The sequence below is a fragment of the Drosophila suzukii genome, unplaced genomic scaffold (genome assembly GCF_043229965.1).
Source record: "Drosophila suzukii unplaced genomic scaffold, CBGP_Dsuzu_IsoJpt1.0 scf_32, whole genome shotgun sequence".
Classification (NCBI taxonomy): Eukaryota; Metazoa; Arthropoda; class Insecta; order Diptera; family Drosophilidae; genus Drosophila; species Drosophila suzukii.
In genome coordinates, this window is record NW_027255919.1 from 143,434 (window position 1) to 170,669 (window position 27,236).

At 37.0% G+C, this 27,236-nt stretch overlaps 5 non-coding genes and 1 pseudogene across 5 annotated transcripts; all 6 read right to left on the bottom strand.

Annotated features, from left to right (window-relative positions):
* Positions 1 to 354: 354 nt before the first annotated feature.
* LOC139354858 (large subunit ribosomal RNA) lies at positions 355 to 9,426 on the bottom strand (annotated as a pseudogene).
* A 405-nt stretch (positions 9,427 to 9,831) lies between these two features.
* Positions 9,832 to 10,010, bottom strand: LOC118879493 (5.8S ribosomal RNA). Its single transcript, XR_011605688.1, has one exon. It is a non-coding gene; the product is annotated as a 5.8S ribosomal RNA (ribosomal RNA).
* A 668-nt stretch (positions 10,011 to 10,678) lies between these two features.
* On the bottom strand, positions 10,679 to 12,673 carry LOC118879495 (small subunit ribosomal RNA). Its single transcript, XR_005015862.2, has one exon. It is a non-coding gene; the product is annotated as a small subunit ribosomal RNA (ribosomal RNA).
* Positions 12,674 to 19,755: 7,082 nt separating this feature from the next.
* On the bottom strand, positions 19,756 to 23,725 carry LOC139354855 (large subunit ribosomal RNA). Its single transcript, XR_011605705.1, has one exon. It is a non-coding gene; the product is annotated as a large subunit ribosomal RNA (ribosomal RNA).
* A 405-nt stretch (positions 23,726 to 24,130) lies between these two features.
* LOC139354839 (5.8S ribosomal RNA) lies at positions 24,131 to 24,309 on the bottom strand. The gene has a single exon (XR_011605689.1). It is a non-coding gene; the product is annotated as a 5.8S ribosomal RNA (ribosomal RNA).
* Positions 24,310 to 24,977: 668 nt separating this feature from the next.
* Positions 24,978 to 26,972, bottom strand: LOC139354845 (small subunit ribosomal RNA). Its single transcript, XR_011605695.1, has one exon. It is a non-coding gene; the product is annotated as a small subunit ribosomal RNA (ribosomal RNA).
* Between the last annotated feature and the right edge of the window lie 264 nt (positions 26,973 to 27,236).

Below are 27,236 nucleotides of genomic sequence, written 5' to 3' on the forward strand. Positions count from 1 at the left end.
AATATGACGATACAGACTTGCTACCATAACATAAGTTTTGAACAATAAGAGGAGCAGACACCAACCAACCAACCGCTGCTACCATTGGAGGAACATATACTTACTTTTATATATGTCCTCTTTACTTGCATTATCAAAATACCATAGGAATATTTATACATGGAATATGTTTGCCACTTTATCATCGCGTCACTAATAAAGATGACGATGCATTTTGTTTGTTCAATATTTATTTATAATAATATATTGATTTTTTTATAGGTCTCTTATATTACTAGACCTTTTGCTAACCACAAAGTGGCGCGCCGTTGCAAGCAAGCATAAATTATTATGCCGCTTGCAACATCTTTATTATCGAATCATCAAGCAAAGGATAAGCTTCAGTGGATCGCAGTATGGCAGCTGCTCAACCACTTACAACACCTTGCCTGTTACAAAAGTCGTTTACAATTGATTCTAGGCTTTGTCATTGTATTAAATAATGCTTTTATATGTAACTAGCGCGGCATCAGGTGATCAAAGATCCTCCCAATTTACTATGTTACAAATTACATTGGCATCACATCCATTGTCGTTTATAAAGTAAATTATAAACTTTAAATGGTTTAGAAGCCATACAATGCAAATTGCCCCTTATTTATCATTGCAGTCCAGCACGGATACGACCTTAGAGGCGTTCAGGCATAATCCAACGGACGTAGCGTCATACCACTGTTCGCTCGAACAAGTATTGTGCCATTGGTCCGTACCTGCGGTTCCTCTCGTACTACGCAGGAATGCTGTCGCAACAACGTTTTGTCATTAGTAGGGTAAAACTAACCTGTCTCACGACGGTCTAAACCCAGCTCACGTTCCCTTGCATGGGTGAACAATCCAACGCTTGGTGAATTTTGCTTCACAATGATAGGAAGAGCCGACATCGAAGGATCAAAAAGCGACGTCGCTATGAACGCTTGGCCGCCACAAGCCAGTTATCCCTATGGTAACTTTTCTGACACCTCTTGTTAAAAACTCTTTAAACCAAAAGGATCGATAGGCCGAGCTTTTGCTGTCCCTGTGTGTACTGAACACCGAGATCAAGTCAGCATTTGCCCTTTTGCTCTATGTGTGGTTTCTGTCCGCACTGAGCTGGCCTTGGGACACCTCCGTTATTATTTGAGAGATGTACCGCCCCAGTCAAACTCCCTACCTGGCAATGTCCTTGAATTGGATCATACCTGAGTAATTGGAGTTATACCAAATTTTCAAATCAAAAATACATAAATGCACCGTTTTATTAAAGAATTTGTTTGCGATTATATAACAAACTCGTGATACTTTGATCAAGAAGCTTGCATCAAAACCCAATACCATAAGATATAATAAATATATCCGTATAATGGCTAGGAAATGATACACGTTCCATTTAATCAAGTAAGTAAGGAAACAATAAGAGTAGTGGTATTTCATTGGCGATACCAAACCGAAGTCTAATATCTCCCACTTATTCTACACCTCTTATGTCTCCTTACACTGCCAGATTAGAGTCAAGCTCAAAAGGGTCTTCTTTCCCCGCTAATTATTCCAAGCCCGTTCCCTTGGCTGTGGTTTCGCTAGATAGTAGATAGGGACAGTAGGAATCTCGTTAATCCATTCATGCGCGTCACTAATTAGATTTTTTTTTTTTTTTTTTTTTTTTTTTTTTTTTTTTTTTTGGTTTGAATATATATATTTACGTCTGCCCTAGTGGGCAATAAATTAAATTTTGTGGCAATAAATTCAGTGTTAGTTTACATAAAGCTTATGTAGTGAGGAGTATAAGTGGAAATATGTGGGGGTGTATTACATGTGTTTGCGTGTATGTAATTGCATCATTTAGGGGACCCTGAACGGCAGGTCTGTGGGGTGTCGTCTTTTTAATCGGCGAGGTTCAACGTCGAGCACTCTGGAAGCGAGTGGGTTTGGGTGGTCTTCTATTTTGTCTAGGTGCCGTCTGCTGCGTTTAGCTGCCTCTTCTACCACTGTGGGGAGCTTAAGATCCCTCCTAATTGTGGTGTTTCTCACGTAAAAAGGGGCATTTAAAATTTGGCGTAGTATTCTGTTTTCGACTCTTTCTAATTTCTTAAGGTTTGAGATAGCTGCAGTGCCCCAAAGCTCTATGCCATATGTCCATGTTGGTTTTAAGATGCTGTTATATAGCAGTAATTTGTTTTTAGTTGATAATTTACTCCTTCTTTGTAGTAGCCACCACATTTGTCTGTTTTTTAGCATCAAGAGTTTTGCTTTGCCCACGATATGTTCCTTCCACGTTAGTTTAGAATCCAGGGTCAGACCCAGATATTTTGCAGTGAGCTGTTGCGGGATGGCTGCTCCGTTCAGCATAACCGGTGCGGATATACCTGGTCGTAAGGAGAAAGATATATTCGTTGACTTCTCTGCATTTATGATGACGTTCCATCTTTTAAGCCACGGTTCTATGTTTAACAGAGCTTGCTGCAGGCCTTGCACAGCCAGTGGCAGGGAGTCTGCGGAGACTAAAAACGCCGTGTCGTCAGCATATGTACAGGTCATGTTGAGACTACCCGTGGGAATGGGCATATCCGCGGTGTATATTGAGTACAATATTGGGCTGAGTACACTGCCTTGGGGGACTCCAGCGGCCACTTCGTGGATGGGCGACTCCTGCTGGTTACATCTTACATAAAACCTTCTGTTTTCAAGATAGTCTTTCAAAAGTAGGTAATGAGGAGTAGGCAGGGTGAGCTTTAATTTATACAATAGGCCCTGGTGCCAGACTCTGTCGAAAGCTTGCCTGACGTCTAAGAATGCTGCAGAGCAGAACCTTTTAGACTCGAAGGAGTCTAAAATGCAGCTCACTACCCTGTGGCACTGTTGAATGGTCCCGTGAGCTCGCCTGAAGCCAAATTGGTGATCTGGGATGATATGTTTTTCCTCTAGCACAGGCATCAATCTCCTCAGGAATAATTTTTCCAAGATTTTGGAGAGGATTGGCAGCAGACTGATGGGCCTGTAAGATCCCAGTTCGGCCTCAGGCTTACCTGGTTTGGGGATGACAATAATCTCTGCACATTTCCATTGTGTTGGGAAATGGCCGAGTCTTAGACTTTGGTTCATGATGAACTTCAAGTTTTCAATGCAGTTCGGCGGCATAAGCTTCAGAGCAGTGGCGTCTAGACGATCATATCCAGGAGACTTTGTTGGTTTGAGTGATGTTAACTCCTCCTTTATTTCCTCACAGTCGATTTCTGGAATGGGCAAGTCCATGGGACAAGCCACATCCAGGAAATGAAGGGTCTCTTGATGGTCCACTGGGTCGCACAGGTCGAATGGCTGGAAACTACTCCTTAAGTGGTCGGCAAAGGCGTTTGCTTTTTCCTGGTTTGAGCGACACCAGGCTCCAGTCGATGATTTTATAGGAGCTATCCTCCGTGTGGGTCGCTTCAAATACTTAGTTGCGTTCCAAAGCTTGTGGTCTGCACTACAGGGTTCAAGGTCCGCGAGGTAGGCTTCTAGAGACTTGCTTTTTAGGTCTAGGAGCATCCTGTTAAGGTCTTTACAAGCCCTGTTGTAGATGGTTTTGTCCGACCGTCTTCTACTTAACTGCCAGACCCTCCTCAAACGCCGTTTTTCGCTTACCTTTGTTGCCAGCTCGGTTGACCAGAGATAGTTGTCTCTTTGGCCTCTGGTGTGCACCGTTCGTGTAGTTTCAACTTCCGGGGTGGCGATGCTTGCTGCCAGGTGGACCTGTCTGGTGAGGTACTCCACCGCTTCGTCGATGTCTATCGGACTTTCTAGTACTGGTTGGGGGTCTACATGATTTTCTAGCCAAGATTTAAAAATCGGGATGTTTGTATTCCGTCTGATGAGCTTGACTGCCGTTGGATTTCTCAGATAGGAGTTGCTATATAAAATCTTGACCATGCTGTGATCCGATGCAAGATCATGGCATGCAGCCGTAGATACTTTTGTGGGGTCAATTCCTCTGCTAAATGCAAAGTCCAAGAGGTCCGGAATCTTGGCTGGGTCGGTGGGCCAGTAGGTAGGCTCTCCAGTTGAGTAGACGGAGCAACCCAGTGCCCTGATGCATCTGAGAAGTGTGCTTCCTTTCGGGTTGACGGTCCGTGATCCCCACCAAGTATGTTTTGCGTTGAAGTCGCCTCCGATTAAGAATCTAGGACCCAGATTCACTAGTACGTCAGACAGATCAGTTTGGCTCAATGTGTATCTTGGAGGGAGGTATGCGGAGGCGATGGTTATTTTGCCTAGCGACGTTATGAGGTGGATTTTCGCACACTGCATCCATTCCAGTTGTACGGGCTCGAGCTCCTCGTATTGAATGCCGCGTCTGATGATAATAGAGGCTCCTCCACGTATCCGGTCGCCAGGGTGCAATGCGTTGATTATTTCGTAGCCGGGAATGGTAAAGTGGGATCTGGTGGTGAAGTGTGTCTCGGACACGAGTAAGATGTCTACTTGGTTAGTCTTTATATAATGTTCGACCTCAGGCTTGCTCGTAGCCAAGCCGTTCGCATTCCATATTATAAGTTGGGTGTTTATGGACATTTAAGATTGTTCTGATTGGAGAGCATTGTCATCACTAAGTTTTGGAACTGATTGAACATGGAGTTCATCATTGATTCCATTCTGCGCATCATTCTCTCCTCCAAGGCATCAAGAGGGGACTGGCCATTATTGTTGAGGTTTTCAGCCGCTCCAGCCCTAGCAACGTTGGCGTAACTGAATTTCTGATTCCCTGTCAGATTCGCGGCACTGCTCGCTGGGAAATTTGCGCGTGGAGCAGGATTGGATGAAGAAGCAGTTACTGCCTTAGGCTTCGGGCTGAAGCGCTTCTTGGCTTCTATGTAGATCTTACAACCGCGGTAGGAGGCGGTGTGTTCGTCACCACAATTTCCGCACACAGGTGGGTCTTCCTTTGCTTTCTTGCAATTCAGGGAGTCGTGTGATAATCCGCATTTAACACAGACGTATTCAAGTTTGCAGTACCTCTTAGTATGCCCGAAAGCTTGGCAGCGGAAGCATTGTACCACCTCGTCAAACTTTTTTGGTTCCTCGATGGAGACGACGGCATGGCACAGTCTGTTGATCTCGAAGACTTTCTTGTTTGTTGGAGCTGGTTCAAGGTTAATGAAAAACATCGACAATGGCATTTTAGTTACCCTTGATACTGCATTTTTAGCATCACGCACATTGTGGCCGAGATTCACAAAGGCTTCCTTGACCTCCTCAATTGGTGTAGTGTGGTGTAGTCCCTTAACAACAATGCGGAAAGCTCGCTCTTCCTTAAGTTGGAAGGTACGGAACTCGTATTGACAGTTGTCCAGGTGGGCAACAATTTTTCGGTAAGTGGTGCTGTCCTTCGGCATCAGCCTGATGTTGCCTCTTCCCGTTGCCTTGTAAGAGAAAGTATCGGAATTCACCAATGTGCGCATTTCGTTTAAAAATTCGCCAATGTTTACTACATCCGGGATAAAAATTGGAGGGGGCTTGGGTGCTGTTTTAAGTTCGGCATTATCGACGGTCTTTTCATTGCTGCTCTCTACAGGCAGAGAAGCGAAACGATTTGAGGTGCTAGGACCTATATCCTTCTTTTTGTCTTGATTCACGGCAGCCTTATTCTTTATGGTCTTTTTAGGGAAAATGTAAGGGCGAATTATCTCACCTTCCTCAGGTGACGTGTTGCTTGAGGAGCACGATGAGCTCGGGGTAGGGCTGGGAGATTTTTCCCGTTTCTCCATGATGATTTTCTTTACGCCTCTAATTGACTCTGGCGACCCGGGAGGTAGACTCCTTTTGAGATCTTTTTTTTGCCAAGGGCCTTTTTTGGGTGCGGCTACAGTCGCGTTGTCCACATCCATGCTGCCGGTGTTGCTATTGTCACCCATGGCGACAGCACCACCAACAAGCACAGCCGGCTAACTGTGTGAGTGAACTATTTATTTCCTTTACCTCTGCTGACAAAAAAATCGACGACGAGGTGTCGCCGAAATGTAGGCAAAAGTATTAGGAGTCGCCGCCCTCTGGCGGAGTGATACAGCGATGAGGTGTCGCCGAATGTATGCTATGAATCCTGAAGTAGTCGCCCTCTGGCGGAATGAATCAGCTGATTTCCAAAAAACCAACCAATTTGCGGAGACACGAACCGATATAAATTAGTGCAGACGCGAACCGCGCTGCTGTCAAAACGTTATCTAGATAAGGCAGGCGCCACTCGAGAGAGAGCGGCTCTCTTACAACAGTGAAATATGAGTTTTATTGCCGAAATTGGCCTGACACACGGAGCGCCCGAGAGAGCGCCTCTCTCTCAGCACGTCGAATGTTCTCGAATTGTCTGGGGTGGAAAATCGCGATTTTGGCCTTCCTACCACTTTTTTGTGCAGAAAACACACGGAATGATTATGCGAACACAATGCGCGAATATTTATGCTATTTTTAGCAAGGAAAAATGCGTTTTACAGCCGAAATTGGCCCGACACACGGAGCGCCCGAGAGAGCGCCTCTCTCTCAGCACGTCGAATGTTCTCGAACTGTCTGGGGTGAAAAATCGCGGTTTTGGCCTTCCTACCACCTTTTTCGTGCAGAAAACACGCGTAATGATTATGCGAACACAATGCGCGAATATTTATGCTATTTTTAGCAAGGAAAAACGCGTTTTACTGCCGAAATTGACCTGTCACACGGAGCGCTCGAAAAACACGTCTGCTCTCCAGAGCATTTGACTGACAACCACTAATTAGATGACGAGGCATTTGGCTACCTTAAGAGAGTCATAGTTACTCCCGCCGTTGACCCGCGCTTACTTGAATTTCTTCACTTTGACATTCAGAGCACTGGGCAGAAATCACATTGTGTCAACACCCGCTAGGGCCATCACAATGCTTTGTTTTAATTAGACAGTCGGATTCCCCAAGTCCGTGCCAGTTCTGAATTGATTGTTAATTGATAATCGTTATAATTAATAAGAACTAATTGGTTTAACCCAATTAGTATTCTTAAAAATTTTAGCAAGAAAGTTCCACAATTGGCTACGTAACTAAACTATCCGGGGAACAAGTGACCAACATAAATGCCAGACACTCTATTTACCCAGAACGAGCACATAAACCATGTTATTGTTTCCCAATCAAGCCCGACTATCTCAATCTTCAGAGCCAATCCTTATCCCGAAGTTACGGATCTAATTTGCCGACTTCCCTTACCTACATTATTCTATCGACTAGAGACTCTTCACCTTGGAGACCAGCTGCGGATATTGGTACGGCCTGTTGAGAAGTTTGCGTGTCCCCACCATAAATTTTCAAGGTCCGAGGAGAAAATATCGACACAACAGTATATGTCATGCTCTTCTAGCCCATCTACCATATCTCTCTGCGAAAGACTTCCATGGTAGTACGGCTATAAAACAGAAAAGAAAACTCTTCCGATATCTCTCGACGGCTTCTTTATGGTCGTTCCTGTTGCCAGGATGAGCACGAGGCCCATATTTAATAACAAACGGATACTCAACAGGTTACGGAATTGGAACCGTATTCCCTTTCGTTCAAAATTATTCAAGTATATTAATTAGCTTGATTTATATAATATAATATATTTGTATGGCATTTGTGTTTTACTTGAAAATTTTCGGCTTTCGCCTTGAACTTAGGACCGACTAACTCGTGATCAACCACTGTTCACACGAAACCCTTCTCCACTTCAGTCCTCCAAGGTCTCATTCGATTATTTGCTACTACCACCAAGATCTGTACCAATGGCAGCTCCATGCAGGCTTGCGCCAAACACTTCTACGCATACCATTGTACCTTCCTACTCACTAAAGTTTCAAAATTTATATCACAAGTAATATAAATCATCTACTTTAGCGGTAATGTATAGGTATACAACTTAAGCGCCATCCATTTTAAGGGCTAGTTGCTTCGGCAGGTGAGTTGTTACACACTCCTTAGCGGATTTCGACTTCCATGATCACCGTCCTGCTGTTTTAAGCAACCAACGCCTTTCATGGTATCTGCATGAGTTGTTAATTTGGGCACCGTAACATTACGTTTGGTTCATCCCACAGCGCCAGTTCTGCTTACCAAAAGTGGCCCACTGGGCACATTATATCATAACCTTGAACTTCATATCAAGAAAGTTAAGGTTCTTACCCATTTAAAGTTTGAGAATAGGTTAAGATCGTTTCGACCCTAAGGCCTCTAATCATTCGCTTTACCAGATAAGATTATTTTATATAACATTAAAATGCACCAGCTATCCTGAGGGAAACTTCGGAAGGAACCAGCTACTAGATGGTTCGATTGGTCTTTCGCCCCTATACTCAATTCTGACAATCGATTTGCACGTCAGAACTGTTTCGGTCTTCCATCAGGGTTTCCCCTGACTTCAACCTGATCAAGTATAGTTCACCATCTTTCGGGTCACAGCATATATGCTCAAGGTACGTTCCAGTTAGAGGCATAAATAATATAAATATCATTATACATAACTATATAGAACGCCCCGGGATTGTGTTAATTAGCTATAAATAGTTAAAAAACTAATCCCATTATTAGTCAAGTTAATTACGCTATTAGGTTTATATCCCAATAACTTGCACATATGTTAGACTCCTTGGTCCGTGTTTCAAGACGGGTCCCGAAGGTATCCTGAATCTTTCGCATTGTTAATCATACAAGTGCATATAATAAACACAAAAATCAATGATAATTATGCCATTATATAATTCCGAAAAATTAACGCACTGTATTCATATAAATCTATCAGCACTTTATCAAATTAATAACATTTATTCTGTGTTAAAATGCAAGCAAATTAATTTGAATAAACTATAAGTTATATTTTATGATAAATTTTGTATGCTAATAGATTACAATGTCCTTATATGGAAAAAATGCACACTATTATCATAATATTGTTTAAATATTACAATTTTAATGATGAATTTTCCATAACGGATATTCAGGTTCATCGGGCTTAACCTCTAAGCAGTTTCACGTACTGTTTAACTCTCTATTCAGAGTTCTTTTCAACTTTCCCTCACGGTACTTGTTTACTATCGGTCTCATGGTTATATTTAGTTTTAGATGGAGTTTACCACCCACTTAGTGCTGCACTATCAAGCAACACGACTCTTTGGAAACATCATCTAGTAATCATTAACGTTATACGGGCCTGGCACCCTCTATGGGTAAATGGCCTCATTTAAGAAGGACTTAAATCGTTAATTTCTCATACTAGAATATTGACGCTCCATACACTGCATCTCACATTTGCCATATAGACAAAGTGACTTAGTGCTGAACTGATTTCTTTTCGCTCGCCGCTACTAAGAAAATCCTGGTTAGTTTCTTTTCCTCCCCTAATTAATATGCTTAAATTCAGGGGGTAGTCCCATATGAGTTGAGGTTGTGTATAACTTTTATTTGCAATTAATTCTTTATATATAATGATAAAACATTTTATTAAATTCGTTATATTTATATATATATATATTTGTATGGCATTTGTTTGGTCTAACGAATCAACGAAGAATAATAATATAGTCAACGGCTTTCTATTTTCTAATCGTTAATAAGAGACAATTCTAGATAAATTTTTTATGCTAGACATTTCTCAGTATTATTTGATTGAAAAAGAAAATATTTCTCTTCGTTTTTCACATTCAAATTAATTTACTAATGTGAGATAATGTTTTTCATATATTTGTTAATATTATGAATAAAATAATTAAATTATTATTATCCAATAATATACCATATGCTTATAAAATTTCATTATAAAATTTGTATAAACAACTTAATTAGCATAGTCTTACAACCCTCAACCATATGTAGTCCAAGCAGCACTATAAAATTAATTAAAGTACATAACAGCATGGACTGCGATATGCGTTCAAAATGTCGATGTTCATGTGTCCTGCAGTTCACACGATGACGCACAGTTTGCTGCGTTCTTCATCGACCCATGAGCCGAGTGATCCACCGCTTAGAGTTTTATATATTGGTTTGTTAATTTTGTCATATATGTTTTTATTGAAAGAAATTAAAAATACACCATTTTACTGGCATATATCAATTCCTTCAATAAATTTATTTTTATACCTAAAACGAATGCTGCGAAATGTCTTAGTTTCATATAACCAATAATATATCAAGTATTTTTTTAATGGCATTTACGGTATTAAATACTTTTTAGCGATATATATTGAAATTTATATAAAACATTAACCTGTATTAATCAGGTACAACATTGTACATTTTAGGTTGTTGCATTATCCAATGTATGCGCATAACTGAGATGAACAATACATATCGCAACGCGTGTATATTATGGTCCATATACACACAGTGTTTTATTAATTGCATTTAATATACAATATAATAATAATATCAAATAATTTCGATTTGCTTGTTCGAATTTGTTATTTGTTTTGCTTTTGCTTTCTTGCTTATTTATTTCTCTTATTTATTGCAATAATATATTTATATATTATATATTTCTTATTACAATTATTATATTTCGACTTGCTTTTTCGAAATTGTATTTGATCTATATATATATAGATCATATTTTTGGCAATTTAATATTTTATTTGTATTACTATAATAATGTTATTATAATAAAAACAAATTTTTTTATTAACGGTAAGGATATTAAACAATAATGATCCTTCCGCAGGTTCACCTACGGAAACCTTGTTACGACTTTTACTTCCTCTAAATAATCAAGTTCGGTCAACTTTTGCGAAACAACCGTAACACACAAGGCGTCACAGTGATCACGTCCGGAGACCTCACTAAATAATTCAATCGGTAGTAGCGACGGGCGGTGTGTACAAAGGGCAGGGACGTAATCAATGCGAGTTAATGACTCACACTTACTGGGAATTCCAAGTTCATGTGAACAGTTTCAGTTCACAATCCCAAGCATGAAAGTGGTTCAGCGGTTTACCCGGACCTCTCGGTCTAGGAAATACACGTTGATACTTTCATTGTAGCGCGCGTGCAGCCCAGGACATCTAAGGGCATCACAGACCTGTTATTGCTCAATCTCATTATTGCTAGACGCAATTTGTCCATTTAAGAAGCTAGTGTCCTTATAATGGGACAAACCAACAGGTACGGCTCCACTTATATAAACACATTCAAACACAATAAACATTTTACTGCCACCATGAATGAAGGCTATATAAGCTTCAACACCATAATCCTGAAGATATCTATTTAATATATTTGAGTCTCGTTCGTTATCGGAATTAACCAGACAAATCACTCCACGAACTAAGAACGGCCATGCACCACCACCCATAGATTCGAGAAAGAGCTATCAATCTGTCTTACACACTTATGTTCGGACCTGGTAAGTTTTCCCGTGTTGAGTCAAATTAAGCCGCAGGCTCCACTCCTGGTGGTGCCCTTCCGTCAATTCCTTTAAGTTTCAGCTTTGCAACCATACTTCCCCCGGAGCCCAAAAGCTTTGGTTTCCCGGGAAGCGACTGAGAGAGCCATAAAAGTAGCTACACCCAATTGCTAGCTGGCATCGTTTATGGTTAGAACTAGGGCGGTATCTGATCGCCTTCGAACCTCTAACTTTCGTTCTTGATTAATGAAAACATCTTTGGCAAATGCTTTCGCTTAAGTTAGTCTTACGACGGTCCAAGAATTTCACCTCTCGCGTCGTAATACTAATGCCCCCAAACTGCTTCTATTAATCATTACCTCTTGATCTGAAAACCAATGAAAGCAGAACAGAGGTCTTATTTCATTATCCCATGCACAGAATATTCAGGCATTTGAAGCCTGCTTTAAGCACTCTAATTTGTTCAAAGTAATTGTACCGGCCCACAATAACACTCGTTTAAGAGCACTAATGCAGGTTTTTAAATAGGAGGAACATATGAAAAAATACAAGTATCTAAGCACATGTAAGAACTCCACCGGTAATACGCTTACATACATAAAGGTATAGTACTAACCACAATTGTAAGTTGTACTACCCGTATGAAGCACAAGTTCAACTACGAACGTTTTAACCGCAACAACTTTAATATACGCTATTGGAGCTGGAATTACCGCGGCTGCTGGCACCAGACTTGCCCTCCAATTGGTCCTTGTTAAAGGATTTAAAGTGTACTCATTCCAATTACAGGGCCTCGGATATGAGTCCTGTATTGTTATTTTTCGTCACTACCTCCCCGAGCTGGGAGTGGGTAATTTACGCGCCTGCTGCCTTCCTTAGATGTGGTAGCCGTTTCTCAGGCTCCCTCTCCGGAATCGAACCCTGATTCCCCGTTACCCGTTGCAACCATGGTAGTCCTAGATACTACCATCAAAAGTTGATAGGGCAGACATTTGAAAGATCTGTCGTCGGTACAAGACCATACGATCTGCATGTTATCTAGAGTTCAACCAATATAACGATCTTGCGATCGCTTGGTTTTAGCCTAATAAAAGCACATGTCCCATAAGGTTCATGTTTTAATTGCATGTATTAGCTCTAGAATTACCACAGTTATCCAAGTAACTGTTAACGATCTAAGGAACCATAACTGATATAATGAGCCTTTTGCGGTTTCACTTTTAATTCGTGTGTACTTAGACATGCATGGCTTAATCTTTGAGACAAGCATATAACTACTGGCAGGATCAACCAGAATAATGTTTTTATTCATATTTCATTCATATTTTTGAATAGAAATTAGCAATATAAATTTTATAGATTGTTTTCTATCGAATACGGCCATTTTTATATAGCATTCGTATACGTTTGTTTTCAATATATACTTGTTTCGCCACTAATAATAACAAGTTTTTTAATTATTGATGTTTAAAAAAAAGAAATATCTTATCTTCTTTAAAACACAATATTTTGTAATATGTAATAATATTTTCTTTATATATGCATATTTCATTCTAAAATATCATTTTTGTTCGACATACGTCATTATTGTATCCACACATGTACAATTTTTGTTTAACCAATATATAATATTGAGTTAAATCATTTGTATTTTGATGATAAATTTAAAATTTATCTGTATATATTCATATAGACTCTTTGGTAATATATAATATAAAACCGAGCGCATATATGATATGTACTTTAATAATAAAATATATTTATAATTCGCTTTTACGCCTTTTTTTGTGTAAACTAATATTAAATAGTTAAGATAGAGGCAGAAAGGTCAAATATACATTTACAATGTATATCTAGCAATCCTGCCTCTTTTTGTTTTAAATAGGATTAATTAACGATAAAATTGGGAAACAATTTGTTATTCTATGTATAATAGAAACACTTGGCCTTTGTTTCGACTTTATTATCTTGGGCTTAAAATATTAACCGCGGAGCCAAGTCCCATATTCATAAATGAACACAGAAACAAATTTGACGGATAATATCTTATCTACCGACTATTGTCAATAGGAGATGGCCGGCCCATTGACCATCCTATAGTAGTTTTTGGACCCATTATCTTTAATTCGGGTATTTTCAATTGTCTTTGCCACCAAACCATTTGAAACTCTCTCTTATAATAAGTGAATACACATATATTTCCATTATATGGATATATCATCTTCATTTTATTTGCTACATCACCATATAATAGTTTTTGAACCCGTAATCTTCAATTCGGGTATTTTCAATTATCTTTACCAACCAACCATATGGTATTCTTTCTTATAATAAGAGAATACATGTGTATATCCATTATATGGATATATGGTCTTAACTTTATTTGCTACACCACCCTATAGTAGTTTTTGAACCCAATATCTTCAATTCGGGTATTTTCAATTCTCTTTGCCAACCACCCATTTATTTTTCAATATCCATATAATTCATTTAGTTTTGTATGTACAAAACAAGTTTTCTTTATAGTATTGACAAAATCATATGCATACGCATAACATAAGTTTTGACCAATACGAGGAGGGGCCCGCCAACGACCACCTCCCTATAGTAGTTTTTGGACCCATGATCTTCTAAAAGCATGTTTACAGTACTAGTGTCACCCTCACTAGGTTTATATATCGTGTTTCAGTGATATACGGGTAAATTTTACCATTTATTCTTAAGTATATGGCATTTATATGCCATATCTATATAATTCAATCATATTTTAATGTATATTTATTATATTATACATTATTATGCCTTATAGGTATTATACCTATAAGCCATATCCATACGATTCATTTACTAGTGCCGCCCCTCACTAGGTTTATATATCTTATTGCATTGATATACAATTTATTCTTATTTATATGGCATTTATATGGCATATCTATACAATTCCTTCATATTTCGATGTATACTTGCTAGATTATACATTGTTATGCCTTATAGGTATTATACCTATAAGCCATATCCATACGATTCACTTATATAAATATATGTATATTTTTCAATACATTATTTTTTTTCACTTTTGTATGGATTTTTATGCATATCCATACATTTATATGGATATGCTTGGCGGTCTTAATAGTATTGACAAACTTATATGCATAACATAGGTTTTGACCAATACGAGGAGGGGCCCGCCAACGACCACCTCCCTATAGTAGTTTTTGGACCCATGATCTTCTAAAAGCATGTTTACAGTACTAGTGTCACCCTCACTAGGTTTATATATCGTGTTTCAGTGATATACGGGTAAATTTTACCATTTATTCTTAAGTATATGGCATTTATATGCCATATCTATATAATTCAATCATGTTTTAATGTATATTTATTATATTATACATTATTATGCCTTATAGGTATTATACCTATAAGCCATATCCATACGATTCATTTACTAGTGCCGCCCCTCACTAGGTTTATATATCTTATTGCATTGATATACAATTTATTCTTATGTATATGGCATTTATATGCCATATCTATACAATTCCTTCATATTTCGATGTATACTTGCTAGATTATACATTGTTATGCCTTATAGGTATTATACCTATAAGCCATATCCATACGATTCACTTATATAAATATATGTATATTTTTCAATACATTATTTTTTTTCACTTTTGTATGGATTTTTATGCATATCCATACATTTATATGGATATGCTTGGCGGTCTTAATAGTATTGACAAACTTATATGCATAACATAGGTTTTGACCAATACGAGGAGGGGCCCGCCAACGACCACCTCCCTATAGTAGTTTTTGGACCCATTATCTTCCAAAAGCATGTTTACAGTACTAGCGTCACCCTCACTAGGTTTATATATCGTGTTTAAGTGATATACGGGTAAATTTTACCATTTATTCTTAAGTATATGGCATTTATATGCCATATCTATATAATTCAATCATGTTTTAATGTATATTTATTATATTATACATTATTATGCCTTATAGGTATTATACCTATAAGCCATATCCATACGATTCATTTACTAGTGCCGCCCCTCACTAGGTTTATATATCTTATTGCATTGATATACAATTTATTCTTATTTATATGGCATTTATATGGCATATCTATACAATTCCTTCATATTTCGATGTATACTTGCTAGATTATACATTGTTATGCCTTATAGGTATTATACCTATAAGCCATATCCATACGATTCACTTATATAAATATATGTATATTTTTCAATACATTATTTTTTTTCACTTTTGTATGGATTTTTATGCATATCCATACATTTATATGGATATGCTTGGCGGTCTTAATAGTATTGACAAACTTATATGCATAACATAGGTTTTGACCAATACGAGGAGGGGCCCGCCAACGACCACCTCCCTATAGTAGTTTTTGGACCCATGATCTTCTAAAAGCATGTTTACAGTACTAGTGTCACCCTCACTAGGTTTATATATCGTGTTTCAGTGATATACGGGTAAATTTTACCATTTATTCTTAAGTATATGGCATTTATATGCCATATCTATATAATTCAATCATGTTTTAATGTATATTTATTATATTATACATTATTATGCCTTATAGGTATTATACCTATAAGCCATATCCATACGATTCATTTACTAGTGCCGCCCCTCACTAGGTTTATATATCTTATTGCATTGATATACAATTTATTCTTATGTATATGGCATTTATATGCCATATCTATACAATTCCTTCATATTTCGATGTATACTTGCTAGATTATACATTGTTATGCCTTATAGGTATTATACCTATAAGCCATATCCATACGATTCACTTATATAAATATATGTATATTTTTCAATACATTATTTTTTTCACTTTTGTATGGATTTTTATGCATATCCATACATTTATATGGATATGCTTGGCGGTCTTAATAGTATTGACAAACTTATATGCATAACATAGGTTTTGACCAATACGAGGAGGGGCCCGCCAACGACCACCTCCCTATAGTAGTTTTTGGACCCATTATCTTCCAAAAGCATGTTTACAGTACTAGCGTCACCCTCACTAGGTTTATATATCGTGTTTAAGTGATATACGGGTAAATTTTACCATTTATTCTTAAGTATATGGCATTTATATGCCATATCTATATAATTCAATCATATTTTAATGTATATTTATTATATTATACATTATTATGCCTTATAGGTATTATACCTATAAGCCATATCCATACGATTCATTTACTAGTGCCGCCCCTCACTAGGTTTATATATCTTATTGCATTGATATACAATTTATTCTTATTTATATGGCATTTATATGCCATATCTATACAATTCCTTCATATTTCGATGTATACTTGCTAGATTATACATTGTTATGCCTTATAGGTATTATACCTATAAGCCATATCCATACGATTCACTTATATAAATATATGTATATTTTTCAATACATTATTTTTTTTCACTTTTGTATGGATTTTTATGCATATCCATACATTTATATGGATATGCTTGGCGGTCTTAATAGTATTGACAAACTTATATGCATAACATAGGTTTTGACCAATACGAGGAGGGGCCCGCCAACGACCACCTCCCTATAGTAGTTTTTGGACCCATGATCTTCTAAAAGCATGTTTACAGTACTAGTGTCACCCTCACTAGGTTTATATATCGTGTTTCAGTGATATACGGGTAAATTTTACCATTTATTCTTAAGTATATGGCATTTATATGCCATATCTATATAATTCAATCATGTTTTAATGTATATTTATTATATTATACATTATTATGCCTTATAGGTATTATACCTATAAGCCATATCCATACGATTCATTTACTAGTGCCGCCCCTCACTAGGTTTATATATCTTATTGCATTGATATACAATTTATTCTTATGTATATGGCATTTATATGCCATATCTATACAATTCCTTCATATTTCGATGTATACTTGCTAGATTATACATTGTTATGCCTTATAGGTATTATACCTATAAGCCATATCCATACGATTCACTTATATAAATATATGTATATTTTTCAATACATTATTTTTTTTCACTTTTGTATGGATTTTTATGCATATCCATACATTTATATGGATATGCTTGGCGGTCTTAATAGTATTGACAAACTTATATGCATAACATAGGTTTTGACCAATACGAGGAGGGGCCCGCCAACGACCACCTCCCTATAGTAGTTTTTGGACCCATTATCTTCCAAAAGCATGTTTACAGTACTAGCGTCACCCTCACTAGGTTTATATATCGTGTTTAAGTGATATACGGGTAAATTTTACCATTTATTCTTAAGTATATGGCATTTATATGCCATATCTATATAATTCAATCATGTTTTAATGTATATTTATTATATTATACATTATTATGCCTTATAGGTATTATACCTATAAGCCATATCCATACGATTCATTTACTAGTGCCGCCCCTCACTAGGTTTATATATCTTATTGCATTGATATACAATTTATTCTTATGTATATGGCATTTATATGCCATATCTATACAATTCCTGCATATTTCGATGTATATTTGCTAGATTATACATTGTTATGCCTTATAGGTATTATACCTATAAGACATATCCATACGATTCACTTATATAAATATATGTATATTTTTCAATACATTATTTTTTTTTCACTTTTGTATGGATTTGTATGCATATCCATACATTTATATGGATATGCTTGGCGTTCTTTATAGTATTGACAACCTCATATGTATAACATAGGTTTTGACCAATACGAGGAGGGGCCCGCCAACGACCACCTCCCTATAGTAGTTTTTTACCCCGAGCTCTGCCAAAATCATGTTTACAGTACTAGTGCCACCCTTCACTAGGTTTTTATATCTTATTTCAGTGATATAAGTGTTAATCATTCTATTTATTCTTATGCATATGGCATTTAAAAGCCATATCTATACAATTCATTCATATTTCAATGTATATTTATAATATTAAACCATATTATGACATATAGGTATTATACCTGTAAGCCATATCTATACGATTCATTCACTAGTGCCGCCCCTCACTAGGTTTATATATCTCATTTCAGTGATATATGGGTAAACTCTATTATTTTTCATATGACACTTATATGCTGCCATATATATAAAAATGCATTTATATTTCAACGTATATATATTTACTATATTATACATTAATATGCCTTAAAGGTATTATATCTACTATAAGCCATATCCATACGATTCATTTATATAAATACATATATGTATAATTTTCTATACATAAATTTTTTTTTATTAATATATGGGTTTCCTAAGCATATCCATATAATCCATTTAGTCTTATATGGATTAGATTGGTCTTCTTTATTGTATTGCCAAACTCATATTGATAACATAAGTTTTGAACAATAAGAGCAGCCGCCAACCAACCAACCGCCGCTACCATTACTTACTTTTATATATGTCCTCTTTATTTTAATGGTCTCTTTATTTGAATTTCAATACCATAGGAATATTTATACATCGAATATGTTTGCCACTAATTTTTCGCGTCACTTATAATATGACGATACAGACTTGCTACCATAACATAAGTTTTGAACAATAAGAGGAGCAGCCGCCAACCAACCAACCAACCAACCACTGCTACCATTGGAGGAACATATACTTACTTATTATATGGCCTCTCTCTGTACTTTAATGGTCTCTTTACTTGAATTTGAATACCATAGGAATATTTATATACATCGAATATGTTTGCCATTAATTTTTCGCGTCACTTATAATATGACGATACAGACTTGCTACCATAACATAAGTTTTGAACAATAAGAGGAGCAGACACCAACCAACCAACCGCTGCTACCATTGGAGGAACATATACTTACTTTTATATATGTCCTCTTTATTTAAATGGTCTCTTCATTTGAATATTAATACCATAGGAATATTTATACATCGAATATTGTTTGCCACTAATTTTTCGCGTCACTAATAATATGACGATACAGACTTGCTACCATAACATAAGTTTTGAACAATAAGAGGAGCAGACACCAACCAACCAACCGCTGCTACCATTGGAGGAACATATACTTACTTTTATATATGTCCTCTTTACTTGCATTATCAAAATACCATAGGAATATTTATACATGGAATATGTTTGCCACTTTATCATCGCGTCACTAATAAAGATGACGATGCATTTTGTTTGTTCAATATTTATTTATAATAATATATTGATTTTTTTATAGGTCTCTTATATTACTAGACCTTTTGCTAACCACAAAGTGGCGCGCCGTTGCAAGCAAGCATAAATTATTATGCCGCTTGCAACATCTTTATTATCGAATCATCAAGCAAAGGATAAGCTTCAGTGGATCGCAGTATGGCAGCTGCTCAACCACTTACAACACCTTGCCTGTTACAAAAGTCGTTTACAATTGATTCTAGGCTTTGTCATTGTATTAAATAATGCTTTTATATGTAACTAGCGCGGCATCAGGTGATCAAAGATCCTCCCAATTTACTATGTTACAAATTACATTGGCATCACATCCATTGTCGTTTATAAAGTAAATTATAAACTTTAAATGGTTTAGAAGCCATACAATGCAAATTGCCCCTTATTTATCATTGCAGTCCAGCACGGATACGACCTTAGAGGCGTTCAGGCATAATCCAACGGACGTAGCGTCATACCACTGTTCGCTCGAACAAGTATTGTGCCATTGGTCCGTACCTGCGGTTCCTCTCGTACTACGCAGGAATGCTGTCGCAACAACGTTTTGTCATTAGTAGGGTAAAACTAACCTGTCTCACGACGGTCTAAACCCAGCTCACGTTCCCTTGCATGGGTGAACAATCCAACGCTTGGTGAATTTTGCTTCACAATGATAGGAAGAGCCGACATCGAAGGATCAAAAAGCGACGTCGCTATGAACGCTTGGCCGCCACAAGCCAGTTATCCCTATGGTAACTTTTCTGACACCTCTTGTTAAAAACTCTTTAAACCAAAAGGATCGATAGGCCGAGCTTTTGCTGTCCCTGTGTGTACTGAACACCGAGATCAAGTCAGCATTTGCCCTTTTGCTCTATGTGTGGTTTCTGTCCGCACTGAGCTGGCCTTGGGACACCTCCGTTATTATTTGAGAGATGTACCGCCCCAGTCAAACTCCCTACCTGGCAATGTCCTTGAATTGGATCATACCTGAGTAATTGGAGTTATACCAAATTTTCAAATCAAAAATACATAAATGCACCGTTTTATTAAAGAATTTGTTTGCGATTATATAACAAACTCGTGATACTTTGATCAAGAAGCTTGCATCAAAACCCAATACCATAAGATATAATAAATATATCCGTATAATGGCTAGGAAATGATACACGTTCCATTTAATCAAGTAAGTAAGGAAACAATAAGAGTAGTGGTATTTCATTGGCGATACCAAACCGAAGTCTAATATCTCCCACTTATTCTACACCTCTTATGTCTCCTTACACTGCCAGATTAGAGTCAAGCTCAAAAGGGTCTTCTTTCCCCGCTAATTATTCCAAGCCCGTTCCCTTGGCTGTGGTTTCGCTAGATAGTAGATAGGGACAGTAGGAATCTCGTTAATCCATTCATGCGCGTCACTAATTAGATGACGAGGCATTTGGCTACCTTAAGAGAGTCATAGTTACTCCCGCCGTTGACCCGCGCTTACTTGAATTTCTTCACTTTGACATTCAGAGCACTGGGCAGAAATCACATTGTGTCAACACCCGCTAGGGCCATCACAATGCTTTGTTTTAATTAGACAGTCGGATTCCCCAAGTCCGTGCCAGTTCTGAATTGATTGTTAATTGATAATCGTTATAATTAATAAGAACTAATTGGTTTAACCCAATTAGTATTCTTAAAAATTTTAGCAAGAAAGTTCCACAATTGGCTACGTAACTAAACTATCCGGGGAACAAGTGACCAACATAAATGCCAGACACTCTATTTACCCAGAACGAGCACATAAACCATGTTATTGTTTCCCAATCAAGCCCGACTATCTCAATCTTCAGAGCCAATCCTTATCCCGAAGTTACGGATCTAATTTGCCGACTTCCCTTACCTACATTATTCTATCGACTAGAGACTCTTCACCTTGGAGACCAGCTGCGGATATTGGTACGGCCTGTTGAGAAGTTTGCGTGTCCCCACCATAAATTTTCAAGGTCCGAGGAGAAAATATCGACACAACAGTATATGTCATGCTCTTCTAGCCCATCTACCATATCTCTCTGCGAAAGACTTCCATGGTAGTACGGCTATAAAACAGAAAAGAAAACTCTTCCGATATCTCTCGACGGCTTCTTTATGGTCGTTCCTGTTGCCAGGATGAGCACGAGGCCCATATTTAATAACAAACGGATACTCAACAGGTTACGGAATTGGAACCGTATTCCCTTTCGTTCAAAATTATTCAAGTATATTAATTAGCTTGATTTATATAATATAATATATTTGTATGGCATTTGTGTTTTACTTGAAAATTTTCGGCTTTCGCCTTGAACTTAGGACCGACTAACTCGTGATCAACCACTGTTCACACGAAACCCTTCTCCACTTCAGTCCTCCAAGGTCTCATTCGATTATTTGCTACTACCACCAAGATCTGTACCAATGGCAGCTCCATGCAGGCTTGCGCCAAACACTTCTACGCATACCATTGTACCTTCCTACTCACTAAAGTTTCAAAATTTATATCACAAGTAATATAAATCATCTACTTTAGCGGTAATGTATAGGTATACAACTTAAGCGCCATCCATTTTAAGGGCTAGTTGCTTCGGCAGGTGAGTTGTTACACACTCCTTAGCGGATTTCGACTTCCATGATCACCGTCCTGCTGTTTTAAGCAACCAACGCCTTTCATGGTATCTGCATGAGTTGTTAATTTGGGCACCGTAACATTACGTTTGGTTCATCCCACAGCGCCAGTTCTGCTTACCAAAAGTGGCCCACTGGGCACATTATATCATAACCTTGAACTTCATATCAAGAAAGTTAAGGTTCTTACCCATTTAAAGTTTGAGAATAGGTTAAGATCGTTTCGACCCTAAGGCCTCTAATCATTCGCTTTACCAGATAAGATTATTTTATATAACATTAAAATGCACCAGCTATCCTGAGGGAAACTTCGGAAGGAACCAGCTACTAGATGGTTCGATTGGTCTTTCGCCCCTATACTCAATTCTGACAATCGATTTGCACGTCAGAACTGTTTCGGTCTTCCATCAGGGTTTCCCCTGACTTCAACCTGATCAAGTATAGTTCACCATCTTTCGGGTCACAGCATATATGCTCAAGGTACGTTCCAGTTAGAGGCATAAATAATATAAATATCATTATACATAACTATATAGAACGCCCCGGGATTGTGTTAATTAGCTATAAATAGTTAAAAAACTAATCCCATTATTAGTCAAGTTAATTACGCTATTAGGTTTATATCCCAATAACTTGCACATATGTTAGACTCCTTGGTCCGTGTTTCAAGACGGGTCCCGAAGGTATCCTGAATCTTTCGCATTGTTAATCATACAAGTGCATATAATAAACACAAAAATCAATGATAATTATGCCATTATATAATTCCGAAAAATTAACGCACTGTATTCATATAAATCTATCAGCACTTTATCAAATTAATAACATTTATTCTGTGTTAAAATGCAAGCAAATTAATTTGAATAAACTATAAGTTATATTTTATGATAAATTTTGTATGCTAATAGATTACAATGTCCTTATATGGAAAAAATGCACACTATTATCATAATATTGTTTAAATATTACAATTTTAATGATGAATTTTCCATAACGGATATTCAGGTTCATCGGGCTTAACCTCTAAGCAGTTTCACGTACTGTTTAACTCTCTATTCAGAGTTCTTTTCAACTTTCCCTCACGGTACTTGTTTACTATCGGTCTCATGGTTATATTTAGTTTTAGATGGAGTTTACCACCCACTTAGTGCTGCACTATCAAGCAACACGACTCTTTGGAAACATCATCTAGTAATCATTAACGTTATACGGGCCTGGCACCCTCTATGGGTAAATGGCCTCATTTAAGAAGGACTTAAATCGTTAATTTCTCATACTAGAATATTGACGCTCCATACACTGCATCTCACATTTGCCATATAGACAAAGTGACTTAGTGCTGAACTGATTTCTTTTCGCTCGCCGCTACTAAGAAAATCCTGGTTAGTTTCTTTTCCTCCCCTAATTAATATGCTTAAATTCAGGGGGTAGTCCCATATGAGTTGAGGTTGTGTATAACTTTTATTTGCAATTAATTCTTTATATATAATGATAAAACATTTTATTAAATTCGTTATATTTATATATATATATATTTGTATGGCATTTGTTTGGTCTAACGAATCAACGAAGAATAATAATATAGTCAACGGCTTTCTATTTTCTAATCGTTAATAAGAGACAATTCTAGATAAATTTTTTATGCTAGACATTTCTCAGTATTATTTGATTGAAAAAGAAAATATTTCTCTTCGTTTTTCACATTCAAATTAATTTACTAATGTGAGATAATGTTTTTCATATATTTGTTAATATTATGAATAAAATAATTAAATTATTATTATCCAATAATATACCATATGCTTATAAAATTTCATTATAAAATTTGTATAAACAACTTAATTAGCATAGTCTTACAACCCTCAACCATATGTAGTCCAAGCAGCACTATAAAATTAATTAAAGTACATAACAGCATGGACTGCGATATGCGTTCAAAATGTCGATGTTCATGTGTCCTGCAGTTCACACGATGACGCACAGTTTGCTGCGTTCTTCATCGACCCATGAGCCGAGTGATCCACCGCTTAGAGTTTTATATATTGGTTTGTTAATTTTGTCATATATGTTTTTATTGAAAGAAATTAAAAATACACCATTTTACTGGCATATATCAATTCCTTCAATAAATTTATTTTTATACCTAAAACGAATGCTGCGAAATGTCTTAGTTTCATATAACCAATAATATATCAAGTATTTTTTTAATGGCATTTACGGTATTAAATACTTTTTAGCGATATATATTGAAATTTATATAAAACATTAACCTGTATTAATCAGGTACAACATTGTACATTTTAGGTTGTTGCATTATCCAATGTATGCGCATAACTGAGATGAACAATACATATCGCAACGCGTGTATATTATGGTCCATATACACACAGTGTTTTATTAATTGCATTTAATATACAATATAATAATAATATCAAATAATTTCGATTTGCTTGTTCGAATTTGTTATTTGTTTTGCTTTTGCTTTCTTGCTTATTTATTTCTCTTATTTATTGCAATAATATATTTATATATTATATATTTCTTATTACAATTATTATATTTCGACTTGCTTTTTCGAAATTGTATTTGATCTATATATATATAGATCATATTTTTGGCAATTTAATATTTTATTTGTATTACTATAATAATGTTATTATAATAAAAACAAATTTTTTTATTAACGGTAAGGATATTAAACAATAATGATCCTTCCGCAGGTTCACCTACGGAAACCTTGTTACGACTTTTACTTCCTCTAAATAATCAAGTTCGGTCAACTTTTGCGAAACAACCGTAACACACAAGGCGTCACAGTGATCACGTCCGGAGACCTCACTAAATAATTCAATCGGTAGTAGCGACGGGCGGTGTGTACAAAGGGCAGGGACGTAATCAATGCGAGTTAATGACTCACACTTACTGGGAATTCCAAGTTCATGTGAACAGTTTCAGTTCACAATCCCAAGCATGAAAGTGGTTCAGCGGTTTACCCGGACCTCTCGGTCTAGGAAATACACGTTGATACTTTCATTGTAGCGCGCGTGCAGCCCAGGACATCTAAGGGCATCACAGACCTGTTATTGCTCAATCTCATTATTGCTAGACGCAATTTGTCCATTTAAGAAGCTAGTGTCCTTATAATGGGACAAACCAACAGGTACGGCTCCACTTATATAAACACATTCAAACACAATAAACATTTTACTGCCACCATGAATGAAGGCTATATAAGCTTCAACACCATAATCCTGAAGATATCTATTTAATATATTTGAGTCTCGTTCGTTATCGGAATTAACCAGACAAATCACTCCACGAACTAAGAACGGCCATGCACCACCACCCATAGATTCGAGAAAGAGCTATCAATCTGTCTTACACACTTATGTTCGGACCTGGTAAGTTTTCCCGTGTTGAGTCAAATTAAGCCGCAGGCTCCACTCCTGGTGGTGCCCTTCCGTCAATTCCTTTAAGTTTCAGCTTTGCAACCATACTTCCCCCGGAGCCCAAAAGCTTTGGTTTCCCGGGAAGCGACTGAGAGAGCCATAAAAGTAGCTACACCCAATTGCTAGCTGGCATCGTTTATGGTTAGAACTAGGGCGGTATCTGATCGCCTTCGAACCTCTAACTTTCGTTCTTGATTAATGAAAACATCTTTGGCAAATGCTTTCGCTTAAGTTAGTCTTACGACGGTCCAAGAATTTCACCTCTCGCGTCGTAATACTAATGCCCCCAAACTGCTTCTATTAATCATTACCTCTTGATCTGAAAACCAATGAAAGCAGAACAGAGGTCTTATTTCATTATCCCATGCACAGAATATTCAGGCATTTGAAGCCTGCTTTAAGCACTCTAATTTGTTCAAAGTAATTGTACCGGCCCACAATAACACTCGTTTAAGAGCACTAATGCAGGTTTTTAAATAGGAGGAACATATGAAAAAATACAAGTATCTAAGCACATGTAAGAACTCCACCGGTAATACGCTTACATACATAAAGGTATAGTACTAACCACAATTGTAAGTTGTACTACCCGTATGAAGCACAAGTTCAACTACGAACGTTTTAACCGCAACAACTTTAATATACGCTATTGGAGCTGGAATTACCGCGGCTGCTGGCACCAGACTTGCCCTCCAATTGGTCCTTGTTAAAGGATTTAAAGTGTACTCATTCCAATTACAGGGCCTCGGATATGAGTCCTGTATTGTTATTTTTCGTCACTACCTCCCCGAGCTGGGAGTGGGTAATTTACGCGCCTGCTGCCTTCCTTAGATGTGGTAGCCGTTTCTCAGGCTCCCTCTCCGGAATCGAACCCTGATTCCCCGTTACCCGTTGCAACCATGGTAGTCCTAGATACTACCATCAAAAGTTGATAGGGCAGACATTTGAAAGATCTGTCGTCGGTACAAGACCATACGATCTGCATGTTATCTAGAGTTCAACCAATATAACGATCTTGCGATCGCTTGGTTTTAGCCTAATAAAAGCACATGTCCCATAAGGTTCATGTTTTAATTGCATGTATTAGCTCTAGAATTACCACAGTTATCCAAGTAACTGTTAACGATCTAAGGAACCATAACTGATATAATGAGCCTTTTGCGGTTTCACTTTTAATTCGTGTGTACTTAGACATGCATGGCTTAATCTTTGAGACAAGCATATAACTACTGGCAGGATCAACCAGAATAATGTTTTTATTCATATTTCATTCATATTTTTGAATAGAAATTAGCAATATAAATTTTATAGATTGTTTTCTATCGAATACGGCCATTTTTATATAGCATTCGTATACGTTTGTTTTCAATATATACTTGTTTCGCCACTAATAATAACAAGTTTTTTAATTATTGATGTTTAAAAAAAAGAAATATCTTATCTTCTTTAAAACACAATATTTTGTAATATGTAATAATATTTTCTTTATATATGCATATTTCATTCTAAAATA